This window comes from Meles meles, chromosome 2 (genome assembly GCF_922984935.1).
Source record: "Meles meles chromosome 2, mMelMel3.1 paternal haplotype, whole genome shotgun sequence".
NCBI classification, from domain to species: domain Eukaryota; kingdom Metazoa; phylum Chordata; class Mammalia; order Carnivora; family Mustelidae; genus Meles; species Meles meles.
Window position 1 is genome coordinate 84610091 of NC_060067.1, and position 23587 is coordinate 84633677.

General features: G+C 36.8%; 1 pseudogene; it reads right to left on the reverse strand.

The window, feature by feature from the left end:
* Positions 1-20152: 20152 nt before the first annotated feature.
* On the reverse strand, positions 20153-20841 carry LOC123936860 (annotated as a pseudogene).
* Positions 20842-23587: the final 2746 nt, after the last annotated feature.

Genomic DNA, 23587 nt, shown 5'->3' on the forward strand with positions numbered 1-23587 from the left:
CAGGACTCTGGGATCATGACCTGAGCTGAAGGCAGTCGCTTAACCAACTGAGCCACCCAGGCGCCCCTTTATTATGGATTTAAATTAAAATTCCTAGTAAGTTTGCTCTGCAATATTTTTGTCTAATGTTTATCATGTGTACATATCAATATTATACTTGTTTTGCAAAAGAATTTGGGAGTTTTGTTTCTTTCCTTATGCACTAGATTAATATACATGCCATTGGGATTATCTGATCTTTGCTATTTTCATGAGAATTTGCCTGTGAAATCATCTGTACTTGGTGTTTCATGTGGGGGTGGTTCCTTAATAACTTTCACTTTATATATATATATATATATATTTTTTTTTATATATATTGTGTTTAACTTTCTGTCTTTACTGGGACCAATTGGATAACATTAGAAAGCTTTGAAACATATGGAAATGTCCAACAAACTGCAGAGTACAGGTTTATTGACATAGACAGGTCTGCTTAGCAAAATATTGAATCATCTAGTCATGGAGTTCAATTCAAATGTGCTCCATTTGAAATGTCTTCCCAGAAATGTATTGTGTAAATTAATCACTATCTTTTTTAAAATTACTTTTTAAAAAATTTATTTACTTATTTTAGAGAGAGAACAAAAGAGAGTGCCTGCAAGCTGGGGGAGAGAGAGTCTCAAGCAGACTCACCTGAGTGAGGAGCTGACTTGGACTCCATCCCAGGACCCTGAGATTATGACCTGAGCTGTAATCAATAGTTGGTCACTTAACTGACTGAGCCATTCAGGCATCCCAGTGACTGTCATTTTCTAAAACTGCAACATTGAAATATTACTTAGAAAAAAAAATGATTTATTTATTGGAGAAAGAGAGAAAGCACATGCTTTTAAGGGGAGGAGCAGAGGGAGAGAGACAAGCAGACTCCATGTTGAGTACAGAGCTGTACACCGGGCTTAGTCTCCCCACCCTGAGATCATGACCTGAGCCAAAATCAAGAATGGGTGCTTAACTGACTGAGCCACCCAGGTGCCCCGAAACTATATATATATATATATATATATATATATATATATATATATAAAACAGTGAATTTGATTATTATGGTTTGGGAATAAATATAATTGTAACAAGAAAAAAAGAGTCTGAAAAGCCATACATCTATTTAAGAGTTGTTATGATAAAAAGTCATTGACATCAACAATCATATGAATTGAGTCTGTATTTCAATGTTATTGCTCTAATGGATAAGAAAAGCTAAAACAATCACATCTAAGTAATTTATTTTGGTTGGGATATTGATGATGATTCATCTAACATATTGCTCCTTTAGACACTGAATGTTTTTTGGTCTGGTTAGCACATCCTTTCAAGTTTTAACTTAGCCCCTTGATTTATATTTCCAATTGTTCTTGGATAAAATTCCGATTTGTTAATTCATTTAAAAGATCTCACAATCTGGTTCTCAGAAATCTCTCCAAATCTTAAAATTTTCTCTCTTCTCCAAGAATCTTATGTCTTATGCTCTGCTGACATGCTTTTAATTTTTAAAATTTGATCTTCTGTGTCTCATCCCCAAGCCCTTGGAAAAGCTGTTTCTTTACCTTGAATATCCTAAAAGACTTTTGTTTTTCACCTCATTTTCTCCTACAGAGGAGTCTCGGCTTAAATTTCACTTGTTTGGGAAGGTTTTCTCTGTCTCCCAGGTCAAGTTGGTCATTAGGTTCCCTCACTCTGGCTCCCAGAGTACCCTGTATTTCCTTCATTGCAATGGTCTGTATTATAATTGCTGGCTTCACTGTAGGTCTTCTGAACTCTTAGGCTCCAAGCAACAGGCACTGTTTGTCTTATTCATTCCTGTCTCTTCAGCGTATAGCAAGCTCCCTATAAGTATTTCTTGCATGAATGGGAGAATAAACAGATAACACAGACCACTGCAGTAAACAGGTTTCTTTATGAGTATATCAACCCTACCATTAAAAAAATAGTTTTTTAATTGCAAAAATCCTTTTGTGTCTGTATTCATCACCCTGCAATGAGAATGAAAGAACTCTGAAGCATAGACCCAGAGAAAGTAATGCCTCCCAGCTGGGACAAGTTACTTGTGAAAAAGCATGTCTACATTATAAACATTGTTAATTTAATCCTTTAGCTTCTTCTGAGAATTGGCATAGAAAAGTTGTGAAAATATTATACTTCATAACATAAAACCTGTTTAGTATCTGTCCTATAGAGAAGGTATTTTATATAAAAAGAGAATGAGCATGGAACACATTGGAGATTTTGGAGAAGATGTTCCATAGTTGTTGATTTGTTTAAGGATTGACTGTGAGGTTTATTTATTTATTTCTTAAAGATTTATTTATTTATTTGACAGAGGGAGAGAAAGCATACACGGGGGGAGGGGCGGGCAGGCAGAAGAATGGGGAGAAGCTGGCAGGGAGCTGGATGCTGTGCTTGATCCTAGGACTCTGGGATCCTGACCTGAGCAGAAGGCAGATGCTTAACCCTCTGAACCACCCAGGTGCCCCTGACTGTGAGATTTAAATTAGGTTCTTAACTCATTCCTTTAGAGGAATGTAGACCTTTGAAGCGATATTATTTACAACTTTATTTGAGATTTAATGGTTATTTTTAGCCTTAGTGGTCTTATTTTATTAACACTGCAGCTTGAGCTAGTCTGTGCTATTTGTAGAAATTATCAGATTTTAAATGGTGACAAATATGGTGTGAAAGCGCTCAAATGATTTTACCAGATGACTTAAGAGTTATGCATAATCAGCTTAAACCTGTATTAAATTAAGTAAAAAAAAAAAAAAAATTTCTTTCCTTGTTTTAAAAAGCAAAAGAGCTCCACCTGGTGTTGAATAAAACTATTGAACGATTTTTATTAGATGATTTAGAAATTTTCATTTTTTGTAAATTGTAATTCAGACCGCTTTTCTCAGTATTCTATTTATAGTAATGCTAAATATTGTTCCCAAATTATGCAGAATTAGCTTTCTTGTGAAAAACAAAACAAAACAAAACAAAAGGAATGCATTTCTGATAAAAAGAGGCCTTCCCTCTAATATTTTAAAGGGTTTTAGGAAAGCTCCACTCCTAGACAGGTCCTTCATACTCTCTGCGGTGGAACGGTAACAAAGCTCCTCACAGATGGAGAGGCCCAGACTGCTGTGCTCTGAGACCCAGCCACCCTGTTTGCCCCAGGCCATACCTATGCAGTGCTGTGCTGAGGCCCCCCTCATTCCAGAAGATGGTGTGACTCCTTTGTTGGCTCACTTTGGCTCCAGGACATCCTTAAGGTTTTACCAGGCCTTCTTCAGACTGCACGGCTCTCTCAGATGTGTCCATTCGACCATCTCTCCCGGATTAGACTTGCACACAGTCTGAAGACTCTCCCCGCCTTCCCTGGCTCCCTCCTTATTTCTTTGTACACAGGCATTTCCTTCTAATAAAATCATTTTTTCATTTATTTATGCATTTTTAATAAAGATTGTAGATGATTTAAGGTGTACCACATGATGAATTGATACATATATGCATGGTGACATGAATACTAGCGTCAAGCTAATTAACATATCACTTCCTCCTCCATTTTGTGTACCTGTGATGAGTGCCCCTGAAATCTACTCTTTTAACATATTTCTGGTAATCAGTGCTGTAGCATTAAGTATGGTCATCTGGCTGTACATTAGCTCTCTGGCTTCTTCGTCCTACATAACTGTGACTTTATACCTTTTGATCAATATCTCCCTATTCCTTCAGCCCCTGATAACCACTCTTCTATTCTCTGCTTCTGTAAGTTCTACTTAAAAAAAAAAAATTGAAATATAATTGACATATACTATATTAGTTTCAGATATACAACATATTGGTCAGACAATTCTATGCATTACTCAGGGCTCACCATGGTTAAGTATAGTTTAGTCAGCATCAGTCGCTATACAATGCTATTATAATATTGACTATATTTCCTCTGCTATTCTTACCTCTGTGACTTATCTATTTTATAACTGGAGCTTTGTACCTCTTAATCCCCTTCATCTATTTCACCTATCCTCCAGCCCACCTCCCAACTAGCAACCTCCAGTATTTAAGACTCTGTTTTGTTGTTGTTCATTTTTTTTTATATTCCACATATAAGTGAACTCATGCAGTATTTGTCTTTCTCTGTCTTATTTCACTTAACATAACACTCTCTAGGGCCATCCGTGTTGTCACGACTGGCAATATATTATTCTTTTTATGGCTGAGTCATATTCCATTCTGTGAGTGTGTGTAGCATATCATTTTTCATCTATTGAAAGATATTTATGTTGCTTCCAAATAAATAATGCTGCAATAAACATAGAAGGGCATATATCTTTTAAAATTAGTGTTTTTGTTTCCTTTGGGTAAATGCCCAGCAGTGGAATTACTGGATCATATACTATTTTGATCTTTAATATTTTTAAAAAGATTTTATTTATTTATTTGAGAGAGAGAGAGAGTGAGAGTGAGGAAGAGAGAGCACAAGCAGGGAGGAACAAAGAGGGAGGGCAACAGAGAGAGAGAGAATCTCAAGCAGATTCTGTACTGAGCAGGGAGCCCAACATGGGGCTTGATCTCATAATCCTGAGATCATGACCTTAGCCGAAACCAAAAGTCGGACACTTAACCGACTGAGTCACCCAAGTGCTCCTCTTTAATTTTTTGAGGAACCTTCATATTGTTTTCCACAATGGTTTCATCAATTTGCATTCCTATCAATAGTGAAAGAAGGTTCCCTTTTCTCCACATCTCCGCCAATACCTGTTGTTTCTTGTGTTGTTGATTTTAGCCATTCTGACAGGTGTGAGGTGATAACTCATTGTGGTTTTGATTTGCATTTCCCTGATGCCAAGTGATACTGAGCATCTTTTCATGTGTCTGTTGGCTGTCTTCTTTGGACAAATGTCTATTCAGGTCTCTGTGCATTTTTAAATCAGATTATTTGCTTTTTGGTGTTGAGTTGCAGAAGTTTTTTTTTTTTTTTTAATATATTTTAGATGTTAACCCTTATTGGATATATCATTTGTAATAAGACAACCGTTTAGTAGGTTGTCTTATTGTTTTGCTGATGGTTTTCTTTGCCATGCAGAAGCTTTTTATTTTAGTGTAGTCCCAATGGTTTATTTTTGCTTCTATTTCTCTTGCCTGAGGAGACATATCTATAAATATGTTGTTTAAGGTCAATGTCAAAGCACTTATTGCCTATGTTTTCTTTTAGGATTTTATGGTTTCAGGAATCACATTTAGGTCTTTGAACCATTTTGAGAGGTGTGTGTGTGTGTGTGTGTGTGTTTGTGTGTGTGTATGGTGTAAGAAAGCAGTCCAGTTTCATTGTTTTGCATGTAGATACCCAGTTTTCCCAGCACCACCAATTGAAGAGACGGTCTTTTCCCAATCATGAATTCTTGTCTCCTTAGTTGTGGATTAATTAACCATATACCTGTGGGTTTATTTCTAGACTGTTTGTTGATCTATGTGTCTATTTTGTGCCAGTATCACACTATTTTGATTACTATTAAAGCTCTATAGTATAACATGATATCTGGGATTGTGATACTTCCAGCTCTGTTCTTCTTTCTCTATATTGCTTTGGCTATTTGTTGGTACTTGCTTGTTAGAGATCCTGGACTAACACAATACCACTCCTGGAAGTTTTATGGAAAACATGGAGGTGGAGACGTATCTACTAGTATCTAATATTATTTCCATTATTAATAATATTTAATATGTAATATTCTAGTGCCTGAGTTGTCTAAAATCTTGTTCTTATCTATGAAATTAGATTTTGATATCTTAAACTCAGTTCTGGGTCTCTCCTAGCTTGGCTAATTAGTGTATGTGTGGAAAAGAGCATGTGTCTTTTGAGGCCACTTGGCTTTGAGACTCTGTGGCCACAGGCTGTAATTCTAAGTTAGCCAACAATCTTATTGTTTGCATCAGTCAAAAGGGCATCTGGGAAGGAATGAGTATTAATCCAGACAAATCCAACACCTCTTCTAGAAAAATATCTTCAAGGATTTTTTTTAAATGTACGGAGAGAAGGACTTGAACATCATTTCGTACCCACACCATCAAATATATTCTTTGAACATTTTGAACATCACTTGAACATTTCGTACCCACACCATCAAATATATTCAGTATTGCATTTCAATATTAAAGGCTGGAGATGATTTGAAAGTAGATTCATATTTGTTTGACTTTATCATTGAAATAGAACATACGTTATTGAAATATTCTAGAGAGTAATCAATGTTATAGAGTGAAAAACTCTTCACAGTTCTTGATAGAAAGGCATTTGAGCACCAGTAACTTACAGTTCCTGAAACTGCCCAGGGATCTTGTGTCATGGTATGTTCTTGGTTTACTTTCTACTCCTGATAGTATTACTGATAGTAAGTGTAGTGATCGCATCACTAAGAGGTAATACAACACTAGGAAAATAAAACTTCATGCTACTTTGTAGTGTGGTATAATGGAAAGAGCCATAGTTGGAGAGATAGAGTATCTGCATTTGAGTTGGCTTTGCTGCATGATGACTTTCAAGACCTTGGGTAAGCCACTTACCTTCTTTTGGCCTCTATTTCCTTATCTGTAAGATGGTGGTACAAATCTTTGACTCATAGTCATTAGACTAAATGAAATAATTCACACAGAAACACTTGATAAGCTAAAGCATCGTATTGAAGTTATATTATTGTTGTGTAATTGTATTTCTTCTTTAAAAATATTTTATTTTTAAGTAATCTCTACACCCAATGTGGGGCTCAAACTCACAACCCAGAAATTAAGAATCCACATGCTCTACTGACTGAGCCAGCAGGCACCCCTATTTCATTGTATTTTTAATGACATTATCTGTTAAAGTAGGCATTCTGACCTTTTATAGGAAGTTGGATTTTATAGTCCATGCTAAGAGATTTCTTAAATAAAAAATATTCTGAAGCAACTATTTAAATAAAAAGTTTTAAATTGAAGTATAATTGATAAAGTTTAAATAAAATTATTTTGCTTTGCTTCTTTTACATAAAATAATAATTATTTAATAATAAAGAAAAAATATTTTATCACTTAACTACCCTTTGAAAGGTTAAAAATGGAAAGAAAAGTGAGTATAAATTTAAATTGAGTGAAAGATTTGGATGTGATAGAGAAATATTTCTCTCCCTTAAATTTTGGATGGTGGTGATGGAAGGAACACATATTTACAGCTACCTGACAACTAAAGCAAAGAATTAAAGAAGGCATTTTTTTTTTGTTTGCAAACATAAATAATAAAGAATATTGTTGTTCTAATGCTTTTTTTATTGTTTGGAGATTTTTATGAAAGTATATTGATAATGTAACTTATCTACACAAATTCTGTTTTAAATTGTAGCTAACAATGTTATTCAATGATAAAAATATTGTCCATAAATTACTCATTTGTAATTAAAATACTACGTGATTATATCATTTTGCTTTATTTTTCATATTTTACCACACACCCAAGTGTGGTAAGTATAATGTTATTATTATGAAATAGTTCAGTTAGACATCATTATTCTGGTTAACTTAAGCAAAAAGTTACTGGTATCTCACACAGATTCCAAGGAAAAGTTGGCCATGTAGGTCTTTGGATATGCAAGAACAGGCAGCTTTGGGGATCTAGGGAGCAACTTTGCCTCCTCTCTTTGTTCTGTACAAGATTCATATTTCTGAAATTAAAGTCTGGTCAAGGCTCCATCCTGTGTCCACCTCTTGGTCCTTAGACAGACCTGTGCAGTATCAAGTCTACGCACTAGAGAAGGGGTGGTGGCCCCCCAAAAGGCAAAGAGATACTTGGATAAGAATAAAATAAGGAATACCCCCTGCTTAATGTATTCAACTCAAATGTTTTCCAATGCTTTTTTGTGTGTTTGTGGTAGTTATAATCATTTTCCTTTGGAAAGTTCCTTTGGAAAGTTCCTTTGGAACTTTGTAGCTTTGACGCATGCCCAGGTAAACTGTATTCTTTGCTCCTTTCTATTTTTACCATGACCATTACCAACAGGGGAACTAGAGCAGAGGAAGAAGATGCTCATGGAAACGGAGTTTCATCTCCAGAGTTAGAAGCTCTGTATATGCAGGTCCACGGACAGAGCATAAGTGTGGCTTTTGGGACTAATTACCTGTATATTGGTGTTTTAAGAATGATTCCTAATGAGTTTAGTTTGGAGTTAGCTAGAAAGGCGTTGCAAGAAAGGCAGGGTATGTGTTTCAGGAGTGTCAGCTGCCCCATATCTGAAAAACTCTCAGAATAGCTCTGATTTCTATCACCTTTGTGTATACATTATGATATCTATTATTTACTTGAGGCAACATTTAACTAAATGTCTTGCTACTCCATTTTTGGTGAAATTTAAAACATTATAACACATTCACATTCTATTATTTATGAGTTTACTTTTTAAGTAGTTACAAAAATATTATTTACATATTCAATTTATGTTATCAAAACTGATATTCTAACAAAAAACACTAGGGGGCATTCGTTGCTCTGTTCAAAGACATTTGTATGCTTTAGCTTTATACTTCTCAACGTGATTTGGTCATATGCTCGAGAAATAAATATAAAAATTCTCATATTCTAAAACATGTCAGCATAGGGAAGATTGATAGCAATTATTGGCAGAGAAATTTAAAGATAATATGTGTTAGAAAATGTGAAAATTTGGTTAATAGATTTGTATTCTAACAGTTTAGATTTATACAAAATTAGCAAAGCCAGGAGTTTAAAAAACAAAAAGGCAGCATATCACTGAATGCTAAACAAACAAACTAAAACAAAAATAAAAAATGGATGAGTGGGCAACGGGACACAGGAATACCCAATACATCCTGAGGTTATAAAGGAAACAAATCCTTAAAGAATTAAAACATTTTTTTCCTTAAATTATTTTTGATGTGATAATCTCTCTTGAAATCTAACAACAAATAATACAAAATATCAAGTATTCAGAATTTCTAGAATAGAAAAATAAACCTGACATAACTTTAGACTTACCTTTTTTTAAATGCACATTGACTTTGAAAATGTAAAAATAAATTGTGACATAGAAGTAACATCAATATCAATGAGTTAAACAAATTTATGCATTCCTCAATTGCTATTTTATTATAAAGTATCACTGAAGTTGCCCCTCTTTATTTCCATTCTAAATCTTTCTTATTATACTTTCCTGTTCTTTGGCACCTTATACCATTAACTTGTTATTTATGAATGCAACTATTTTATTGGGCACATTCTATATTCACAAGGTTTTGTGTTGGGTATTATAATTCTCAAAATAGAGTGTGTATGATACAGCAAACTGTGATCAAATTGGAGACTAAGTACAAATCCTTACAAACTTTTGCTATGAGATGACTGAAAAAAGCAATGATTTCTTTCTCCCTCACTTTCTTTTGGACTGGTCATATGGTTAAATATTTATTTTCTTGATTTTACAACACAATATGTAATGTCACACTAAAAATTTTATACACAGGCAACCTTATAAAACTATGTGGCTTAACAAAAATTCAAATTAACAAACATTTTCTCAGTATTTTTACCCATAATTTTTATATTTATGTGTGAAAAAATTTTTTGAATCCAAATGTGTCATAAACATGAATCCTTCTTCTTTTTTTTTAGTTTCAGAGGTAGAATTTAGTCATTCATCAGTTGCATATAACACCCAGTGCTCATTACACCAAGTGCCCTCCTTAACACCCATCACCTATCTACCCCATCCCCCAATCCACCCCTTCTCCAGCTCAGATGAAATCAGAGAGGAAGACAAACCATAAACATAAATTTTAACATATATCACCTTTGCCTTTAGAAATCCATTTTTCAGATTGAGGAAGGGTCTAATCAAAGTTAAATAAATTGAAATAATATATAGAAAGTTCTTCTAAAAGTATAAAGTGTTGGGGTGCCTGGATGGCACAGTCAGTAAGCATCTGACTTGGTTTCAGCTCAGGTCCTAATCTCAGGGTCCCGAAATTCAGTCCCCTGTCTTTGGGATCCATGGTCTGTGCAGAGTCTGCTTCAGATTCTCTCCCTCTCCCTCTAACCTTCCTGCTTGTGCATGTGCACTCTCTCTACAGTAAATAAATAAATCTTAAAAGAAAAAAAAGTAGAAAGTACTGTTTAACTGCAAAAAGTTGTCACTTTGTGGTTCGAATTCTGACTTTGATATTCATCAGGTCAGTGTTTTTATCTGTAAAAAAAGGGGATGACAACTCATTTTATGACTTCTTTCCTCCCTTTTTGCTTCACTACTTTCCTGAGAAATGACCATCTAGTTGATGGATAGTTTCTAGGTAGATGAAATCAAGGGGAAGATAAAAGCAAGGGAAAATTATCTTAAATAAGGGAAAATTATAGAATTATAGAAAAGTGAAATTTTCAATTATCTCGCAGTACTACCAGAAGAGAAAAAAAGTGACAGGAATATTTCCACCTTTTAAGTTACTAACCTTACAATATCTTGTTTCTCAAATTTATGTATATGGGTTATCTGTTTTATGGATTATTTCAACATGTTTTGGAATTTCCACTGGCCTCTTCCAATCAGGACTGTTTCTGGTCTGTCTCCTATATTATATATTAGTGTGAAATTAGGAGATGCAATAATAGATTAAGTTCAACATAATTGGAAAAATAAATTAGTAAGCATTCCAAAGGAAGAGATATGCCTTTTGGATTATTCACTACTATTTTTTTTTTCTTTCTGCATCTAGTTACTTTCTTTATTGTAGATAATTAGGAGTTTAACTGATAAATTTTCCCTCTTTGTGTGTGGAATTGGGTCTGAGAGAGAAAAGCACTCATTGTTTTTGTAAAGAATGGCTCTTTCTTAGAGTCAGCATTTTTGTTCAAATATTGTAGATGCGTCTGGTATGGGAGGTGGGTGAGGTGTATTCTGGGAAGTAGCTGTTGATGACATGAGAAACCAGAAGAGCGTGTTCATTTTTAAAAAGCGTATTTAATTGTGTAATTACTTTGATGTGTTCTTTTATTTTTAAGTTTTTATTTTAATCATCGAGACAAGTGCACTGCTTAGTCCCCATCCCTTATTTCACCCATCCCCCCACCCATCTCCCTTCTGGTAACCTTCAGTTTGTTCTTTACAGTTGAGTCTTGTTCTTGGTTTGTCTCTCTCTTGTTTTTCCCTTTGCTCATTTGTTCTGTTTCTTAAGTTCCACAAATGAGTGAAATCATATAGTATTTTCTATTTCTCTGATGACTCTTGACTTATTTGCTTAGCATTATATTCTCTAGCTCCATCCACATCATTGCAAATGGCAAGATTTCATTCATTACAAGGTATATATATGTACCATATCTTCTTTATTCATTCCTCAGTTAATGGACACTTGAGCTGTTTCCATAATTTGGCTATTGTAGGTAATGCTGCTATAAGCGCTAAGGTGCATGTATCCCTTTGAATTAGTATTTTTTTAATCCTTTGGGTAAATACCCCCTACTGTTATGCCGGACAATAAGGAAGCTCTGTTTCTAACTTTCAGGAACCTCCATACAATTCTCCAGGATGACTGTTCCAGTTTGCATTTCCACAACAGTGCAAAAGAGTTCCTTTCTCTCCATATACTCTCCAATACCTGTTGTTTCTTGTGTTGTGGATTTTAACCATTCGGACAGGTGTGAAGGTAATACCTCATTTGATTTGCTTTTTCCTGTTGAACAGTGATGTCGAACATCTTTTCATGTGTCTGTTGACCGTCTGTATGTTTTCTTTGATGAGATGTATATTCATGCCTTTTGCCCACTTTTTAGTTGTATTATTTGGTTTTTGGATATTGAATTTTATAAGTTCTTTATGTATTTTAGGTACTAAACCTTTATCAGATATGTCATTTGCAAATATCTTCTCCCATGCTAAAGGTTGTTTTTTAGGGTTTTTTTTTAAAGATTTTATTTATTTATTAGAAATAGCATGAGACAAAGAGTGTGTGTGAGAGAGAAAGCACAAGCAATGGCGGATAGGAGCAGAGGGAGAAGGAGGCGCCCTGCCAAGCAGGGAGCCCAATGCAGGACTTGATCCCACAGCAGACGCTTAACCAACCGAGCCACCCAGGCACCCAGGTTGCCTTTTAGTTTTGTTGATGGTTTCCTTTGCTGTGCAAAATGTTTTTACATGATGTAGTCCCAATAGTTCATTTTTCCTTTTTTAACCTTGCCTCAGGGGACCTATCTAGAAAAAAGTTGCTACAGCCAATGTCAGAGAAGTTACTGCCTGTGCTCTATCCTAGGATTTTTATGGTTTCAGGTCTCACATGCAGATCTTTCATCCATTTTTCCCCCCTTTCATCCATTTTGAATTTATTTGCATGTATGGTGTAAGAAAGCAGCCCAGTTTCATTCCTTTGCATTTTGCTGTCTGGTTTTCCCAACTCCATTTGTTGAAGAGACTGTCTTTTTCCTGTTGGATATTCTTTCCTGTTTTGTCAAAGATCAGTTGATCATATCCTTATGGGTTTATTTCCTGATTTCCTATTCTGTTCTATTGGTCTAGGTGTCTATTTTTGTGCCAATACCATACTATTTTGATTACTACAGTTTTGTGATATAACTTGAAGTCTGGAATTGTGATGCCCCCCACTTGGCTTTTCCTTTCCAAGATAGCTTTGGCTATTCAGAGGCTTTTGTGGTTCCATAGAAATTTTAAGATTGCTTCCTCTAGCTCTATGAAAAATGCTGGTGATATTTTGATAGGGATTGTATTAAATGTGTAGATTGTTCTAGGTTGTATAGACATTTTTTTTTCATTTTACTTCTTTTCAATGTTCCAGAATTCATTGTTTATGTACCACACCCAGTGCTCCATGCAATACATGCCCTCCATAATAACCACCACCAGGCTCACCCAGCCCCCACCCCTCTCCCCTCCAAACCCCTCAGTTTGTTTCTCAGAGTCCACAGTTTCTCATGCTTTGTCTCCCCCTCTGATCCCAACTCACTTCTCTCCATCTGCCAATGTCCTCCACAAGTATTCCTTATGCTCCACAAGTAAGTGAAACCATATGATAATTGACTCCTCTGCTTGACTTATTTCACTCAGCATAATCTCTTCCAGTCCCGTCCATGTTGATACAACAGTTGGGTATTCATTCTTTCTGATGGAGTTATAATACTCCATAGTATATATGGATCATGTCTTCTTTATCCATTCATCTGTTGAAGGGCATCTTGGTTCTTTCCACAGTTTGGTGACTGAGGCCATTGTTGCTGTAAACATTGGGGTACAGATGACCCTTCTTTTCACTACATCTGTATCTTTGGGGTAAATACCCAGTAGTGCAATTGCAGAGTCATAGAGTAGATCTATTTTTAATTTTTAAGGAATCTCCACACTGTTTTCCAAAGTGGCTGCACCAACTTGCATTCCCACCAATAGTGTAAGAGGGTTCCCCTTTCTCCACATCCTCTCCAACACATGTTGTTTACTGTCTTATTAATTTTGGCCACTCTAATGGGTGTAAGGTGATATCTCAATGTGGTTTTTATTTGAATCTCCCTGATGGCTAATGATGAACATTTTTTCACGTGTCTGATAGCCATTTGTATGCCTTCTTTGGAGAAGTGTCTGTCCATGTCTTCTGCCCATTTTTCGACGTGATTATCTGTTTTGTGTGTTTTGAGTTGGAGGAGTTCTTTATAGGTCTTGGATATCAGCCCTTTGTCTGTACTGTCATTTGCAAATATCTTCTCCCATTCTGTGGATTGCCTCTTTGTTTTGCTGACTGTTTCCTTTGCTGTGCAGAAGCTTTTTATCTTGATGAAGTCCCAAAAGTTCATTTTCGCTTTTGTTTCTTTTACCTTTGGAGACATGTCTTGAAAGAAGTTGCTGTGGCCGTTGTCGAAGAGGATGCTGCCTATGTTCTCTTCTAGGATTTTGATAGATTCCTGCCTCACGTTGAGGTCTTCCATCCATTTCGGTTTATCTTTGTGTATGGTATAAGAGAATGGTCAAGTTTCATTCTTCTACACATAGATGTCCCCATTTTCCCAGCACCATTTATTGAAGAGACTGTCTTTTTTCCACTATATATTTTTTCCTGGTTTGTCGAAGATTATTTGACCATAGAGTTGAGAGTCCATATCTGGACTCTGTTCCACTGGTCTATGTGTCTGTTTCTGTGCCAGTATCATGCTGTCTTGGGAATCACAGCTTTGTAGTAAAGCTTGAAATCAGGCAACATGATGCCCCCAGTTTTGTTTTTCCATTTCAACATTTCATTAACAATTCAGGGTCTCTTCTGGTTCCATACAAATTTTAGAATTGTTTGTTCAGCTCTTTGAAAAATGCCAGGGGAATTTTGATCCGGATGGCATTGAAAGTATAGATTGCTCTAGGCAGTATAGATATTTTAACAATGTTTATTCCTCCAATCCATGAGCATGGAATGGTCTTCCATCTCTCTGTGTCTTCTTCAATTTCTTTCATAAGTGTTCTGTAGTTCCTTGCGTACAGATCCTTTACCTCTCTGGTTAGGTTTATTCCCAGTTATCTTATGATTCTTGGTGCTATAGTAAATGGAATCGATTTTCTAATTTCCCTTTTTATATTTTAATTGTTAGTGTTTAAGAAAGCAACTAATTTCTGTACACTGATCTTGTATCCTGCAACATTACTGAATTGCTGTATGAGCTCTAGTAGTTTGGGGGTAGAGTCTTTGGGGTTTTCCATATAAAGTATCATGTCATCTGCGAAGAGGGAGTTTGACTTCTTCATTGCTAATTTGAATGCCTATTATTTCTTTTTGTTGTCTGATTGAACTTGTTAGGACTTCTAGTACTATGTTGAACAAGAGTGGCGAGAGTGGGCATCCTTGTCATATTCCTGATCTCAAAGCGAAGGCTGTCAGTTTTTCCCCATTGAGGATGATATTCACGGTGGGTTTTCATAGATAGATTTTGTGAGTTTGAGGAATGTTCCCTCTATCCCTATACTTTGAAGTGTTTTAATCAGGAATGAATGCTGTATTTTGTCAAATGCTTTTTCTGCAGCAATTGAGAGGGCCATGTGCTTCTTCTCTCTTCTCTTATTGATTTGTTCTATCACATTGATTTGTGAATGTTGAACCGCTCTTGCAATCATGGATAAATCCCACCTGGTCATAGTGGATAATCTTTTTAATGTGCTGTTGGATCCTATTAGCTAGGATCTTGTTGAGAATCTTGGCATCCATATTCATCAGAGATATTGGTCTGAAATTCTTCTTTTTGGTGGGATCTTTGCCTGTTTTGGGGATCAGGGTAATGTTGTCTTCATAGAAAGAGTCTGGAAGTTTTTCTCTGTTTGTATCTTTTGAAACAGCTTCAGGAGATTAGGTATTATTTCTTCTTTGAATGTTTGGTAGAATTCTCCAGGGAATCCATCACCTCCTGGGCTCTTGTTTTTGGGGAGGTTTTTGGTTTAATTTTGATTTTGATTTAATCTTGTTACTAGATCATGTTGTCAATTTCTTCCCAATTCAGTTTTGGAAGTTATGGGTTTCCGGGAATGCATCCATTTCATCTAGGTTGCTTAACTTATTGTCATATGAGTTGATAATAATTTCTGATGATTGTTTCTATTTCCTTGTTGTTAGTTGTGATCTCTCCCTCTTCATTCATAATTTTATTAATTTGGGTCCTCTCTCTTTTCTTTTAGATTAGTTTGGCCAAGGTTTATTGATCTTTCAAAAAACCAGCTTCTGGTTTCACTAATGTGTTCTACTGTATCTTTAGTTTCTATCTCATTGATCTCTGCTCTAATCTTGATTATTTCCTTTCTTGTATGTGGGGTTGGCTTAATTTGTTGTTGATTCTCCAGTTCTTTAAGTTGTAGAGAGACCTGGTGTATTCTGGATTTTTCAGTTTTTTTTGAGGAAGGCCTGGATGGCTTTGTATGTCCCCCTTAGGATCGCCTTTGCTGTATCTCATAGGTTTTGGACTGAAGTGTCTTCATTCTCATTGGTTTCCATGAATTGTTTAAGTTCTTCTTTGATTTTCTGGTTGATCAAAACATTCTTAAGCAAGGTGGTCTTTAGCTTCCAAGTGTTTGAATTCCTTCCAAACTTTTTCTTATGGTTGAGTTCCAGTTTCAAAGCATTATGATCCGAGAATATGCAGGGAATAATCTCAATCTTTTGGTATCATTTGAACCCTGATTTGTGACCCAGTATGTGGTCTATTCTGGAGAAAGTTCCATGTGCATACGAGAAGAATGAGTATTCTCTTGTTTTAGGTTCTGTATATATCTATAAGGTCCATCTGGTCCAATGTGTCACTTAATGCTCTTGTTTCTTTATTGATTTTCTCTTTGGGTGATCTATTACTGAGAGTGATGTGTTAAGATCCCCTACAATTAATGTATTCATATCAGTATGACTATTTATTTTGTTTAACAGTTGTCTTATGTAGTTGGTTGTTCCTGTATTGGGGACATAAATATTTACAATTGTTAGATCTTCTTGGTGGATAGACCCGTTGAGAATGATATAGTGTCCTTCTTTATCTCTGACTACAGTCTTTGGTTTAAAATCTAAAATTAGAGATCTGATATGAGAATAACTACCCCAGATTTCCTTTGAGGCCCATTGGCATGAATGATGTTTCTCCATCCCTTCACTTTCAGTCTGGATGTATCCTTAGGTTTCAAATGGGTCTCTTGTAGACAACATACGGCCGAGTCCTGTCATTTTATCCAATCTGCAACCTTGTGCCATTTTATGGGAGCATTTAGGCCATTCATGTTGAGAGTGATTATTGAAAGATAAGTTTTTATTCACACCATGTTGCCTGTGAAGTCCTTGTTTCTATACATTGTCTCTGTAAAGTTCTGTTCTATGACACCCTTGGGTTCTTTCTTCTTTTACAGACCACCCCTTCCCCCGAATATTTCTTGTAGTGCAGGCTTGGTGGTCACATACTCTTTTAAACCTTGCTGGTCTAGGAAGATCTTTATCTCTCCATCCATTTTGAATGTCAGTTTTGCTGGGTAAAGTATTCTTGGCTGCATTTTCTTCTCTTTTAGTGCCCTGAATATGTCTTGCCAGGCCTTTCTGGCTTTCCAGGTTTCTGTGGACAGGTCTGACATTATTCTGATGGACCTTCCTCTGTATGTAAGGAATCTCTTTCCCTTAGCTGCTCTCAAGAGCTCCTGTCTAAAATTATGATTCATCAGTTTTAAAATGACGTGTCTCGAGGTCTTTCTAGATTCTATGATCTTGGGGGGTAATCTTTCTGCCTCTAGGACAGGAATACTGGTTCCATTCCCCAGATTGGGAAAATTTTCATGGAGAATTTGTTCAACTATATCTTCTAGTCTTCTTTCTTTCTCTTCCCCCTCAGGGATCTCAGTAATTCTGATGCTGGAACGTTTCATGGCATCATTTATTTCCCTAATTCTGTTTTCATGGCTTCTAAGCTGTGTATTCCAGGCCTCCTCCTGATCCTTTTTCTCTATCAGTTTGTCTTCTAGATCACGAATTCTATCTTATGCCTTGGTTACCCTAGCTGTTAGAGAATATAGATTAAATTTAATCTCATTGGTAGCATTTTAAACTTCTTTCTGGGTGGCTTTCATTTCTGCCCTAATCAATTCCATGTTGTCACTAATGGTTTTCTCCAACCTAGCCATTGCCTGGATAATTGTTACCCTGCATTCCCTTTTCAACATACTGTTTATGTCCATATCCAATAGCTCTGATGGAGAGGGCACAGTCTCTGAGTTTTTCCTCTATTGGGCATTCCTCTTCCTAGTCATTTGTGGTGAGAGGTGGTTGAGGGGATGTGTAGCTGAGTATATCAACTGTGATCCAGGGAAGGTGCACCCTGGAACACTTCTGAGCAATTCAAAGTCACCACCAAAAAGAAAGTAAAAAGAAAAAAAGAGAGAGAGAAAGAGAGAGACAGAAAAAAAAAGAGAGAAGCTCCAGCAAGAATGGGCCCCAAAGGTGATATTTATAAGTCATACAAACAATAATGGACAAACAAAAAGGCTGAAAAAAGTAAGTGACATGGAAAAAAAAAGAACCCAGCGAAAATGAACCTCTAGTATAAGATTTATATACTACCAGAACAAAACAAATACACAGAAACACTGACAGAAGAAAAAGATGGGAGGGTGGTTATAAATCCTCAATGTGGGTGAGGAAGTTTATTTTGATTCTTCCTGGGTGTATCTTGATATCTTTGTTAAAGGACTCAACTTTCCAGAGATAAAGGGAGATTAAAACTGGTTTATATATAGGGGTAGTGTTGATTAGGGAAAGAGGATTACCGTGAAGCTTATATCTATATTTATATTTAAAAAAATAGAAAAGCAAAAGAAAAACACAGGTATATGTATGAAAAAAGTTCAAGTTAAAAGGTTATTATGGAATTTATTGTACTGAACAATGGCAAATAGGTTAAAAAATTTAAAAAGAATGAGAATAGTGAGAGTGAATTAAAATAAAAAGTTAAAAAATAAAAGTTGTATCTATGAAACATGCAGGTTCTAGGGCAATACTGGGAGCTTAATATCTAGTTTTCCCCTGATGTTGGGGTTTTACAGTTTTATGGGGGCCCTATGGTGGTTGTCCTCATTCTTTCAGCGGGCTTTCTGGGAGAGGGGCCTGACATCTTGTTTCTCAGTCAGTCTTGCTTGGGTTGAGTCCTCCTGCTCCCTATCAAGGGACTAGGCTCTGTGGAAACTGGTTTTTCAGGCTTTTGTTCTCTAGAGGTTTTTTCAGCTTTTTGCAGCTTTTCCAAGGTTTAGTGGAAAGCGAAGTGCATCCAGATCTCTGTCTCAGAGAGAAGCCTCAGTCTGCTCCCCTCTGGGTGGTCCAGAACATACAGACTCCCCCTTCTGCAAATTGCTGAACTGTGCAACCTCCCACAGGCAGTGCATGTCCCCAGCCACTGTCTCAGAGGTGGTTCAAGCGCCCGCTTGTCTCTGCACCCGTGTGTTACTAAAACTGTGAGCGATATTGGTCCAGGGAGCCCGCTTCCAGTGGCTACCTTTGCTGGACTGCTGTCTGGGGTCCAGACTGCCCAAGAGATCCCAACCAGAGAAAGTGTGCTAAGATTTTCAAGCCCGAGTTGGGAGTGGTCATACTCTTGGCTGGTCCTAGAGACCACCAGCTAGTGCCCGCACCGAGCTCTCTCGGCGGGGGCGGGGGTGGAGGGTGCGGTTCAGGCCCTGGTCTCATAGTGCACAAGCAGAGTGCAAAAGGCTGTGCTTCTAGAGAGCGCCATCTGGTGTCCACTGCAGACTCTCTCATGCATGCCTAGCAGCGTGGGCAAGCAGTGGAAAGCCGGGGCTCAGGCACCATGGCCGGAGGCGTCGCTGCACTGTCTGGCATGGGTGGTCACTAGTGGTGACCATCCTGGGTCCATGGGCTTAGGCCCTGCCCATGAACGCTTGATTCCGCCAGTTGTCCTTAAGATCTTTTGCTCTTTTTGAGTGCTTTTAACCAGACCCCAAGTTAATGCTGGTCCCCAATCACAGGGCACTCTCGTATTGGGATATTACTTTCCTAATGGGTTGCTTCTGGTGGCTCCCTCCCCTTTCTGTTTATCCTCAGGTTATCAGTCCTATTCCCACTTCTCTTTACCTCTCCCTTGGAGCCTTCTGCCCCCGTAGAGATGCAGAAGTGTATAATCCTACATCTCAGGCTGATTTCATGGGTGTTCAGAGTGTTCTGGTAGATCATTAGCTCACTTTCGGGGACTGGTTGAAACAGGGTCTCCAACTTCTCTGCCATCTTGCTTTTGAGCCAAGTTGTGTAGACATTTTAACAATATTTGTTTTCTAATCCTTGAACATGGAATGTCTTCCCACTTCTTTGTGTCGCCTTCAGTTTCTTCTGTGTTTTATAGTTTTCAGAGTACAGGTCTTTCACCTTTTTGGTTAGGTTTATTACTAGATATCTTATTTTTGGTGCAATTTTAAATGGGATTTAAAAAAATTTCTCATTTTGCTGCTTCATTACAGGTGTAGAAAAATGCAGCAGATTTCTGTACATTGATTTTGTATCCTGCAAATTTACTGAATTTGTTTATTAGTTCTACTTTGATGTATTCATTTTTTTTAAATAGTCAGATGTTTATTTAAAAATTTGATCTGCCAACTTAGTGTTTTCCACCAATCCAGAGCTCAGAAAGCTTCATGGGCTTCTCAGTCTCTCACTTAGCTGCTGCCTTCATGAAAAACTTCGAGGCTGCCAGCCATTGCTGTCTAAAAGACGCTTGCTTAGCCTCTGTTACTTCCTTGGCAGCTCTGATGGCTTGTTCTTGTTGAGCTTTCCTAACTTCAGGTTTCTGATTCCTCTCGGTCATTCTATCAGCAAGAGATGGCACAATGGTGACCTTCTGGAATTTGACTGCACAAATGGCAGATGGAAATGGAGAGAGTATTCCTAGCTAATGGAATAGAAGGAGAAAATGTGCAAAGGTAAGAAAATGTAGTATAATCTTAGAAAAAAGTACATTGGGTAGATTTAACTAAACTATAGAGAGTGGAATAAGAACTTGTGAGAGGTTACATTGGGCAGCTGAGTTATAGAGGGCTCTAAATACCAGGCTGAAGAATATGTCCTCAATGTGAAACATTCTTGTCTTTGACTTTCTTCTGACTGTCCTTTTGTGCTTTCTTCTGGGGAGGATAATCCAGTTTATCTGCTGAGGATTCCTTTAGAAAGGAAAGGCAACTGGCATTTTGCATTAAGAAACTGGGAAACCTTCCTGTCAGTCCTGGCATTGGGCCTTCCATATCTGAGGTAGGTCTTATACCCACTGAAACAGCGCAGATGGACCTTCATGGCTCTGGCAGCCAGGAAGAAGGAAAGATGGTGAAGAACTCCTTTGATGTCTTCTTAATCATTATTTTATATTGAAATCTCAAGCAACATTTAAAAAGGGTCATATATTTCTGGGTTTATCAGAAAGGGGCAATAGATTTAAAAGAAGGCTGAGAAACAAAATGTAGACAGCTTCTCTTAGCACAATATGATCTTCTGTTTTGCAGATGAAAGCACTGGAGGATTCCTGGGCCTATAGAACACAACTTAATCTTTTAAGCTTTTATTTGTTCATGGGGGGTAGGGAAGAGTGTTCTTTTTACTTTGGAAATGAAGCATATTTGGAGATTTTTTTTCTCTTAATCTTGATAATATGATGGGCAATCCCTACTTTTGATAACTACCACAGAAAATGAGGCATTTAGGGAATCAGCATGGAACCAACAGGGCAGCTTCTCCCACAGAATCCTTTGAGAGCATTTGGGACTTTGAAAAAGTGCAAGAAACTTGAATCTAAACAATCTGCAATCCAATGGTCCATGTCTAATTACTTCCATTGATACTCGATTGCCCCAATACTTTGTCTTCTCCTTAAGCTATTGATATCAGCATGAATTTACCTCACCCTCACCCAGCTTGTTATCCCCCGACCAAAATCTTCAGTGATCCACCAACGTATTTCACATTGAGTACATATTCTTCAGCCTGGTATTTAGAGCCCTCCATAACTCAGCTGCCCAATGTAACCTCTCACAAGTTCTTATTCCACTCTCTATAGTTTAGTTAAATCTACCCAATGTACTTTTTTCTAAGATTATACTACATTTTCTTACCTTTGCACATTTTCTCCTTCTATCCCACTAGCTAGGAATACTGTCTCCATTTCCATCTGCCAGAATTCTATTAATCTTCAAGATGCAGCCACACACCTAATTCTATATTAAGCCTCCTTGATAGGTTGGCTGTGACACTCCCTTTTTCTGAATTATACATTTAGCTTATGTTTTTACCAGGTTTTATGATCTGCCTTATGTTAAAGTTATTTTATATTTTATATTCTGTCCTTGAGGACAGAGGAATATCTTCCCCATAAAGTTTTATCTTTTCATACAGTGTCGAAAACAGAGCTTGACTTATAGAAGGTGCTCAACAAATATAAGCTGAGATCTATTCATGAACTTCCTACTGACTTATCTCTCAAGCATTTAGTAGAGTTTTAGAATCATGCAATTGCCCAAGATTACAGATTACTTGAAAAGCAAACATACTTTTAAAGATGGGTACTTCAATTAGTAATTCTTCTAAAAATGTGCTTTTAAGGAAATATTTTACTCTCATTCATAGCACAACTAGAAATAATTTTTTGCATCATTTTCTTATGAATATGGGGTGATTTCAAAGACTTTTTCAAAACATTACTGTTCTGGAAACCATAATATAAAAGAAATTGTTACAAAGGAAATCGTATTTTGCATTGGAACAATATCATTCTCAGGCCCTGGATATGTGCCTGATTAAGGACTTTGGTATACTATTACTACCAATATATTTTTAAAAAGCAAGTCTATACATTCAATAACACTTAATAGTCATATTTCAGACTTTATGTATACTCTTGGGTATAAAGAATCATCTATTTGGAACTTTCTCAGCTCAGGTGAAGAACTGAGACTCAGAGAGGGTGAATGATTTGCTCAAGCTCTTAACAGCAGGTGAGGGGTAAAGCAGTGAGGAAAACCCAATTTTTAAAAATTCTTAGTTAGTTTCTTTAAGAGTTCACAATATCTTTTTAACAAAATATACAAAAGAAGCTTAAAGACACTTGACGTGTTCATTATAGCAAGGTTTAATGTGATGTATCATGAAGTGTGAATATAACTCATTAAACAATCCTATAATTTACATTTTACTTACCTAGACATTAGTTTAATATGTAAAATGTTCAATTAACCAAAAAATCTGCTTTACTTATTAAAACTGGAAGTTCTTAGAAACTTAGTCCCACATCTCTTTCATAAGCAGTATATTTCAAAAGATTTTAAAGAATTTGTATGCTTCTTTATCCAGATTTTTCTACAGTAAACTATGCATGAAATTTATTCTTGTGAACATTCTTTAAAGAAAAAATCCAACTGTGGAGAATGGAAATATCACAAATCCAAGCTTCCCAGAATATAGACCTCCTGCCCACCCCTTCTTTCTGGAGATTAGTTGTAGAAATGTGGGGGGAGGATGATAATATTTACGAGTTGATTTTGTTGTAATAAGACATCTTTGAGCTCTCAGGGGCAAAGCGCACTGTCAGTTAACTTTCACTCATGTCATTGTCTGGGGAAGGTCAGTCATTCTCTAGGGGCAACTCTTCTCAGAGGTGTCTTAGATATCTCATATTGCTATTTTGGATATCGAGTTCCATATTTGGGGAAAAGAGACGGGGAGGAAAGGGAGTGAAGGAGAGGGAGAGTGACTGAAAGAGAGAAGAAAAGATTGTGTGAGAAATTTTGTTAAGGACCAGATTTGGATGTGGTACAAAACTTCCACTCATATTCCTTAGGCCAGAACTAGTCACATGAGTCCTCCCCTATCCCTTTATGTTGGGAAATGCAACCTTTTTCTGTGTCCAGGACAGAGCACACTTAGTTTGGTTGCTGCACACAAGTTTTGTCCTTCCCAAAGTATACAGGTATAGGTATAGACATAGGTCAGGTATAAGTATACACACACACACAACACACATACAGGCTTTAAAAAAGTAGTTGCAGAGATT